Consider the following 10750-nt stretch of genomic DNA (forward strand, 5'->3'; position numbering starts at 1 on the left):
AAAATAGTTACATTGATTCTAACTCATATTATACTTATTTCTTTGCTATTATTTTATAATTTAGATGAAAATAGTAAATAATTTATTGAGGGTATCTGATATAATTTTTATGTAAAAATTATTAATTTAATTTTAATATTGTTTTAATAAATTATTATATTTATGTTACTTTATTAATATTTTATTTTAATATTGATAATTATTAGGAGAAAAGTCTGAATCATATAATATTAGAGAAAACATCATACATGGTTGGACTAAAGGTATGGCAGGTGGGATCTCAGCCGGAGGAGAAGGAGGTTGATATCCTTCTTTGCGTAGGATTTCAAGAGCTAGGTCATAAATGGGGAGTGACTTTTTGGCTTGAGTTTTTTTATGGATGTCAATCCAGGGACAGTATCTGGATAGTCATTATTCTTATTGATATTTTAATGTTAAAAATATATAATTATTTTTTTTAAAGAATACAATAATATTGTAATTTGAGTATAATAATGGAGAATCAAACTGAATCAGAAACAAATTTAAAATGGAAATCAGAAACAAAATTAGAATTGAATTGAAACTGAAAACATTTAAAACTGAATTAGAACTAAAATCAAAATTTAATTCCTCTTTTAGTTCTAAAAAAAAAATAAGGAATTGAAATTGGATTTTAATTCTACGTCTTACAAAAAAATCAAACTGAAATTAGACTAGAACTACACACCCATATATAATTCATTTATAATAATTGATTATATATAATGATTAACAATATTAATGATGGCAGGTATACATCTATAATAATGATTAGCGTATTACTGTTTAGTTTGTCTTAACAATTATAATTATTAATGTATTAAATTAATAATTAATAATAGTAGGTATACATTTATAATAATGGTACGTAATTTTGTTTGTCTTAACAGTTTATAATGATTAATTTAGTTTGTCTTAACAATTTATAATGATCAATGCATTAAATTAAATTTTTTTTTACAAAATTTTATCAATGCTTAAATATTCTAATTACTCTATCATAATAAAATTATAAATATTATGAAACTTTTTTTAAATGTACTATAATCACGTTAATATTATCTCTCTCACTCCACTAATTTTTCTCAACAACTTATAATTATAAATGTATTAAATTTTTAAAATAAATTTTCCTTAATTTTTTTAAACTTTAAGTTATAAATGCATTAAATCAATTATAATAAAGTTTTCTTTTGCTATTTAAAGGTTCAAAATATTATATCATAATTAATATACTTAATATTTTGAAACATTAATTTCAAACCTTGAACCCTTGTTAAATTGCATAATTATACAATTTATTAAAATTAATTAAATTATTACTATATATAAGTAATTATCACATGCGATCATTTAACTTTATGAATGTTTTCATAAAAGACTAAATTTTAATTTCTTTCATAGAATTCAATGAATCTTAATTTGATTTCATAAAAATTATTGTGACCCAAAATTAAAGATTTTTAGGTTAACCTTATGATCTATCAACTATTTTACAAATAAAATTACTTAACTAGTATTTACTAGTGAGGAAAAAAAGAGAAAGAGAAATAGTTTGAAGGTAATTTTTTTTCACTTTTTTAAAGAAATTAAAAGAATAAGGTAATTTTATTTATAAAGCAATCGACAGATCAGTAGGTTAATTTGAAATTTTTTAATTTTTGTCTATAGTAATTTTTATGAAATTAAATTGAAATTTAATAAGTTTATAAAAAAAAATAAAATTTAATAATTTTTATGAAAGTACTTAAAAAATTGAGTGATGCTGTGACAATGACCCTACTATACTATGACAAATCAAAGTGCCAGAATATCTAGGTTTTTATATTTTCAAAGATACAATATTTCAATTTCAACATTTGATAAATTTTACCATCAATTTGTGCATAAACCTTGCAGGGAACTTTCTCTTGTTTTAGAGAGGAGCAAAAGGTCAGACATTATATTAAAATCAACTTGAAAAGCCACCAAAATCTTATAAAATCTTAGTTTGGTATAAATTGATAAATTTTTCAGGCTGATTATATGTTTGATTTGAAATTCATTTTACATTTTTAATTACTTAATTCTATGAGGTTGAATACAATTAAGCCAAATTAAATCTTCTCAGATTTGGTAATTAAATCTTGCAATACTAGTTTAGTAATATTCAAAATTGATTTCGTTTTGATGTTACTAAAATTATTTACCATTTTATTTTATTAATAAATTTGGTTCTATTATCATTTAATAATTCCTATAATTTTTTATTTTTTAGTTATTAATTTTATTATCTTTGTTTTGTAATCAAATATTCAAATTTTTATTAATTAATATATATTATAATTATTAATAATATATTATTATAATTATTATATTTATAATTTTATTAATAATACAATTTATAATTATTCTTTAACTAAACATGAATTATATTAACTGATAATCAATTAAATATTGTCAATTTCAGTTAAGTTTAATTTTTTTAAAATTTTTATTGAATTTGATTAATATTTTAAAATTAATTAAATTTTTAATTAATTAAAATTACAATTCCCTCATTTCGAGGTTGAATGCACACCCCTTCTTCTAATTAACCCTCTTCTTATATAGAAAAATAGAGTAAGCTTAATATGCCCTTATCTTCTACGTTTAATGACCTTTACAAATTTCTCTCTTTTCTTTTTTTTTCTTTGTATTTTAACAAAAAAAAATATATTTTTTAATTTAATAGAGCACAATAAATTGGATAACAATCGGTAAGTTACATAACAAGAAATAATTATTTTATTTTCTCATCATAAAAGTAATAATAATTTTTCTTTTTCAAACTGCCTCTAAATGTATTATTTTCTTGTTATGTTAATATGAGGAGAGCCTTGTAAGAAAATAATGTAAAATTAGAATGAGTTCAAAAAGTTGGTCTTTTATTTTAAAAGCAAAGGATTTACATATGCATAAGATTTATTGTATAAGCACACACGGTGCACCTGCCATGCTTACACACACACTCTAAGTTAATCAATCGATGTGAGACAAGTCCAAAACTAAAAACCTCACATAATCAGCATAATAGCTTACTGACCCGCTTACTGACTCGCTCACACATAAATTAATTTTTTTCTTTTAATTTATATATACATATAAGACTTATATATAAATACATATATTCAAATAATTACTAACTAAATAATATATTTGTCATATTTATATACACATATCTCAAACTAATCAATCGATGTAATACAAGTATAAGGTCAAAAGTCTCACACAATCAGTGATAGCTTATTTGCATCAAATTGTTGTACCCATAATAATGCACAAATAATTTTAGAGGCTGGAAAAGAGATATTTGTCAGAAACTATGTTGACTATTTTGCCAATATAATCAACACAACAGTTGGGCACAATTAATGCAAGTGAAAGATAAGTTGAGTTTTCTTTTTTATATATTTTTATAAGAAATATCAAATTTCAAAGTTTTATTTTTTTTATTAATGGTTATTTTATTTTTTTTTAGATGTTAAATTAATAATATATATTTTATATTATGTATAAATATTTTTATATTTTAATATAATTATTAAATTTTAAAAATAATTTATTTCTTTAAAAATAAAAAATCATTCTTTTAAAAATTAACTTAATTTTTTATTAGAAAAGTATTTTTTATCAAAAAAATTTTATAAAATAAATGGAGGCTAAATAAATTAAAATTTTCTTTTACAAAACTTTATTCATACTTAAAGATTCTAATTAATATATCATAATAAAATTACAAATATAATGAAACATTGTTTTAGGTAGGCCATGGACAACTTAATATTAAACTCATTCCATTAATTTAAAAATTTGACGGGGAAGTATTTCAAATATCAGAAAGTAGGAGGGCTTAAAATGCAAATTAAATTTGATATAACCGAAAACAGAACCCAATTTAAAGTTTTTTTCGGACGATAGATGTGCGCTTGACGACCAGATACCCTCATGTTCCTCGTGGACACGGAATCACTCCCTCTCGCCCCACATTGCGGGGAAAGAAATTCTTAAGTAGATAAGAGCCTACCACCACCGAGTTGCAGCAAATATGAGCTCAATTTTTATGAGTAATTTATAATTTTTATTTTTAATATAATAAAAAATTATATTAAATTAATAATAATGAGTTGCACTATTTAATTTTAATAATAAAAAATATAAACAATTATTATTTATTAAAATTAATATTTTATTATATTATTTTTAAAAAATATTATATCTTTAAAATTTTATAAAGTTTAATTTTTTTTATTAATCTTATAGATTATAAAACAATTCTTTAAAAATGATTATTGCTTAAATTTATATTATAAAATACACAAATTTCATAAAAATTAAAATTTTAATGAAATATACAATATATGCATATATATTGAAATATCATCAATGTAGTCAAACTTTTCAATAAGGGCAGGGAGTGGCATAAGAGAGTAAACTCTTGGCAGACTTCTAGGATGGCAAAGCTACTTAGGGTAGTGGAATGTGGGGCATAGGAATAAATCGAATCATACATTGAAATGGGGAAAACTAATCACTATAGGCGCCTTTTGGTAGGAGAGTTGGAAGAACTCCGAGGTTAAGCGTGCTCGCTTGAGAGAAATGCTAAAATGGGTGACCTCCTGGAAAAGTTCTCAATTTCACATATGGGACAAAACCGTAAGGCTCAGGATGGGGTAGGTCAAAACGGACAATTCCTCTAGTGGTTGGAGCAGAGGCGTTACAGATGGTATCAGAGCCGGACCCCTTTTAGTAGATATGTGGTTCGAGACAGAACCAGGCAGAAGCTGGTGGGCTTGTGACGACCCAACCCGGGAAAGTGGTCCGATGAGGGCGGGGAGTGGCATTGTCACGACCCAACCTATGGGCCGGACCGGCACTAGGACCTGGGCCAGCCTAAAGCCCCCGAGGCCCGTAGTAAGCCTAACTGTTCATTAACCCAACTCTAAGGCCCATTTGGGCCCAATTTCAAGAAAACAAATGGACAGAGTCCGGCCATAAAATGGACTTACCAACGGAGAGTTTTCTACTCACCCGACCTGTAAACACAATATATAGTCAATTGGGGAGCTCAGCTCACCCTCCACATACTCATCAACATAATAATAAATGGGAGCTCAGCTCCCTCATCCAATCCATCAAACATGCATAGCATATTAAGTTTACAGGTCCCAAAATAATAATTTAGTTTACAGATCCAAATCAAATAAACATTTCTAACACATGCGGAAATTCTAAGGTTTAACAAGTTTATACAAACAGTAATAATTGACCTGCGAGGGAGAAAGCAGGTTAACCTCAAAAAATATCCTCCTGTGGCCTGTAAAAATTTTTGAACAGGAGTGAGCGTTCGACTCAGAGAGTAAAATATCAATTTTAACCATAATCTCTATAATTATCTGTAACTAATGCACCCTGTGGAGTGAAATGCAACATACACAACATTTTCACATCATAACATCAAAAAGGTAATTTGGAGCACTCACGCACCCTGTAACATCAATCATAATATATGGGAGCTGATCCCCTATACAGCTCTCTTAAATCCAACCTGGTGCCAGTGAAGAACTCAGCTCGGACTTCCACTTAATAACCAAATCGAGGGTCCCAGCGAAGAACTCAAGCCGTGACTACCCCTCGAAGGATCGGGTCCCAGCGAAGAACTCAAGCCGTGACTACCCGTCCTATCCGTAGTCCACACCACATCACACGCACGCCAACGCACGCACACTGCTCCAAATTACCGCAACAACATTCACGGCACTTTAACAGTTATCAATGCAACATAAATCGTGCCTAGAGTTTAACTACATAAATATATGCATATAAGTGATGCATGGGCATGCTAAACATATAATAATATCGAAATTACAATTAAAATTAATATTTTACTCACAGACTTGACGACAATCACTGTGGCGGCTGGGCGGAGGAAGAAGGCTGTCCCGGCTCACCTGACAATTATATTACAATTATTTAATACAATCTGACTCAATACAAACAAAGAAAAAGACCAATACGTCCTAAGTCGTGCCGAAAATCCGGCAGAGTCTCCCCTATACCTAGGACCTACCCAACCTGCAAAAGGGTTCAAAACACACTTCTATACTCACAATCCATATATCCACAACTCAATCATATCACACAGCCCCTCCTGGGCCCATCAAATTAATCATCCATCACAGTATGTAATATTTCAATTTAGTCCTTATAATTGACCATTTTTGCAAAAACTGCCCAAATAAGCTCTAAAAATTCTAAAACTTTGCCCCGCGGTCCTTAGCAATATTACTAAGCTATTGCAAAAAGAATCATAATTTTCTAAGCTACCACGAATATTTTACGGATTTTTAATCCTATTTAAGCACTAGAAAATTACGTAAAAACAAGGTTCGGGTTTACCTTTGCCGATTCCGACTTCGGGAACGCGCTCGGGACGTCTGACAATAGGGGGCTAGCCAAAACCTCGGTCCAATTCGGAGACTTTTCCGGTAACGTGCTGTTCGCCGAATTTCGCATTGGCCAATCGTCGAATTTCCGCGAATCGAGGATACCTACACGAAGCCCATAACACGGGGGTTAGTACATAAATTTTTCAGAATTTTCTAAGCTCATTTAATGCTCGGAAAAACACTGCGAAGTTCCGTGGGACCCACCGAAAAACGGTGTAGGAAAAATTCGAAATTTATGTCGCCGCGAAGCTCTCGACGAGTGGAGCGCGCTGGTAGCCTCGGTTTTCTCGTGGGATTCACGGTTTCGAGAAATCTAGCCCAAAAGTTGAAATGGGCTAAAATCTTCCCGAGCAAAAATCGGACAAACCGCTCGATGGATTTCGGCGTTCTTGGTGTCTATGGAAAGCTCTCGCCGAGTAGATGATTTTAGACACAAGACCCGGTCCAATTGGTGGCCGGATCGGCCGAATTTTGGCCGGGAAGTCCAACAGTCGCGCGCGGGCTGCGTGTCCATTCCAAGGCCGTTTTCCGGCGTTCCAGGCGGCGGCCGGCTGTGGGGGAAGGCCGAGGTGGGGCGCCGACGAGGTGGGGACGCAGGGGAGGCGGCGGCGCGGTAAGGGGAGGAGGGAGGAGAGAGAAAAGAGAGAGAGAAGAGGGGAGGGTCGACGCGCGCGGGAGGGAGGAGAAAAAGAGAAGAAGACCGGTCCGATTCGACCGGTTCGGTTCGATTCGGCCGGTTCGATTCAGAATATAAAATTTTGAATTTTTACTCTGCCTCGGGACCGAAAACGAGGTCCAAAAGTTCCGAAAAAATTCCAGAAAACTCAGAAAAATACGTAGACTCCAAATATATTTTTAGTTTTGCCACGTGGTCTTTAAATAAATTTTTAAAATTCATCAAAGTTTATATTTTCGGAAAATCGAACCTGATTTTTAAAATCCGAAAAATCTCAAAAAAATTCCTAAAATTTAAATAAAATTAAAATACCAAAAATGCTCATAAAATTTAAAATTTTGGGGTGTTACATTCTTCCCCCCTTACAGAAAATTCGTCCTCGAATTTTACACAAGGCAGAATAAAGCACATGATTATACATTGAACAGATAAGGGTACTTGCTACGCATGTCCCGTTCTGACTCCCAGGTGCACTCTTCCACTGACTGACTCCTCCACAAAACCTTAACCATAGGGATCTGTTTGGATCTCAGCTGTCTCACTTGGTAGTCCACTATGGCTACAGGCTGCTCCTCAAATGTCAAGTTCCCTTTTAGCTCTATCACATCCGGCTGTAGTACATGAGAAGGATCTGGAATGTATTTCCTAAGCATGGAGATGTGAAACACGGGATGAACGTGAGAAAGGTTGGGTGGTAGCCCCAACCGGTAGGCAACTGCTCCAACTCTATCAGTAACCTCAAAAGGTCCAATATACCGAGGTGCCAACTTTCCCTTCTTTCCAAATCTCATGACTCCCTTCATTGGAGAAACCTTCAGGAATACATAGTCGCCCACTGCAAACTCCACATTCCTCCGTCTGGGGTCTGCATAACTCTTCTGCCCACTGAAAGTTTGACTGCTCTCGATTAAAGGAACTACCTCTGAAGTGTACTGCACTAGGTCTACATCATGCACCTTCGCTTCCCCCATTTCTGTCCAACACAGAGGAGACCTACATTTTCTTCCATATAATGCCTCATAGGGTGCCATCCCTATGCTGGAGTGATAACTGTTGTTGTAGGCAAACTCCACCAAAGCTAGCTGCTCATCCCATTGACCTCCAAAATCCAAGACACTCATGCGAAGCATGTCTTCCAGTGTTTGGATTGTCCTTTCGGACTGTCCCGTCATGCGAGGGTGGAAAGCCGCATCGAAGTTCAAGCGTGTGCCAAGTGCCTCTGCAACTTTCTCCAAAACCGAGAAGTGAATCAGCCCTCGCCGGATATTATGGAAGCTGGAACTCCATGCAATCTGACGATTTCTCGAATGTAGAGTCGGGCATACTGTGCCACAGAATATGTAGTCTTCACAGGCAAGAAGTGAGCTGATTTGGTTAGACGGTCTACAATTACCCATATCGAATCATATCCTCGCGTGGTACGAGGCAACCCAGTCACAAAATCCATGGTGATCATTTCCCACTTCCATTCTGGGATAGGGAGCTCTTGCAGCTTCCCTGACGGTCTCTGGTATTCAAACTTCACCTTCTGACAAGTCAAGCACTTGGACACAAAGTCTGCTATGTCTCTCTTCATGCCATTCCACCAATAGCTATCTTTCACATCATGGTACATCTTGGTGGAACCTGGGTGGACACTGTACAGTGTGTAGTGTGCCTCTCGCATGATTTCATTCCTGAGGTTATCCACATCGGGCACACATATCCTAGAACCTTGCACTAGGGCTCCATCATTGGCAAATCCAAACTCACCACCTTCACCTTGCTGTACTCTTTCTATAATCTTCATCAATTGTTGGTCTCTGTGCTGGGAAACTCTAACTCTGTCCCTCAAGTCTGGCCTCACTGAAAAGTGAGCCAACAATACCCCCTCATCTGAAAGATCTAGGATTAAACCTTGATCCATCAACTCATGTACCTCCTGAATCAATGGTCTCTTCTCTACTGAAATGTGCGCCAAACCGCTGTAAGATTTTCTGCTCAAGGCATCTGCCACAACATTGGCCTTTCCAGGGTGGTACTGGATGGTGCAATCATAGTCTTTCAGAAGCTCCATCCATCTCCTCTGTCTCAAGTTTAAATCCCTCTGTTGGAAGATGTACTTCAAGTTCTTGTGGTCGGTGTATATCTCGCACACTTCACCATACAGATAGTGTCTCCAGATCTTTAGTGCAAAGATTACAGCCGCCATTTCCAAATCATGGGTGGGGTAGTTCTGCTCATGCCTCTTCAGCTGCCTTGAAGCATAAGCCACTACCTTTCCATTCTGCATCAAAACACACCCTAGGCCAACTCTGGAGGCGTCACAATACACGGTGTATCCTTCACCACTCACAGGTAGTGTCAACACAGGGGCAGTGGTTAGACACTCCTTGAGCTTCTGGAAACTCACCTCACAAATATCTCATCCAAATGAATGGAACATTCTTCCTGGTCAACTTAGTTAGGGGAGCCGCTATCCTGGAGAAATCTTGTACAAAATGCCTATAGTAGCCAGCTAAACCCAGAAAACTTCGCACCTCAGTGACTGTTGTAGGCCTAAGCCAATTAGTTACAGCTTCAATTTTCTTGGGATCCACTTGAATGCCGTCACTAGAAACCACGTGTCCCAAGAATGAGATGCTTTCTAGCCAAAATTCACATTTTGAAAATTTGGTATATAGCTGGTGCTCCCTCAACGTCTGCAACACCATCCTCAAGTGCCACACGTGTTCTTCCTCGGTCCGAGAGTATACCAGTATAATAATGAGACATATGAACAGTATAAGATAGCAAAGAAAGAGGCCAAAAAGGCAGTTAGTCAAGCAAGAGCACAGGCCTTTGAAAAGTTATATGAAAAACTTGGAACTAAAGAAGGGGAGAAAGATATTTATAGATTAGCAAGGAGAAGAGAAAGGAAATGTCAAGATCTCAATCAAGTTAGGTTCATTAAGGATAAAGAAGGAAAAGTGTTGGTGAAAGATGAGGACATTAAAGAAAGATGGAGAAATTATTTTAATGATCTCTTTAATACTAGTCAAAATGGTAATAGCATGAATATAGATTATAGAACAATAGAAAAGAATGTGAATTATACTAGAAGGATTAGATCTTTAGAAGTAAAGGAAGCACTTAAGAGAATGAAAGTGGGTAAAGCTTGTGGACCCAATGAAATACCAATTAAGTGTGGAAGTATTTGGGAGATATGGGAGTGGCATGGTTAACTAAATTATTTAATAAGATTCTAAATTAAAAGAAAATGCTTGATGAATGGAGGAAGAGTATTTTAGTACCTATTTTTAAAAATAAGGGAGACATACAGAGTTGCTCAAACTATAGGGGAATTAAACTCATGAGCCATACTATGAAGTTGTGGGAGAGAGTTGTGGAGCATCGACTACGTCATGATACTTCTATCTCTCTCAATCAATTTGGTTTCATGCCCGGTCGTTCAACTATGGAAGCGATCTTTCTCATTAGAAGCTTGATGGAGAAATATAGAGATGTGAAGAAAGATCTACACATGGTTTTTATTGATTTAGAGAAGGCTTATGATAGTGTTCCAAGAGATGTCTTATAGAATGTGTTACAACAAAAGAGGGTATCT

This window comes from Hevea brasiliensis, chromosome 1 (assembly GCF_030052815.1).
Source record: "Hevea brasiliensis isolate MT/VB/25A 57/8 chromosome 1, ASM3005281v1, whole genome shotgun sequence".
Lineage (NCBI taxonomy): Eukaryota > Viridiplantae > Streptophyta > Magnoliopsida > Malpighiales > Euphorbiaceae > Hevea > Hevea brasiliensis.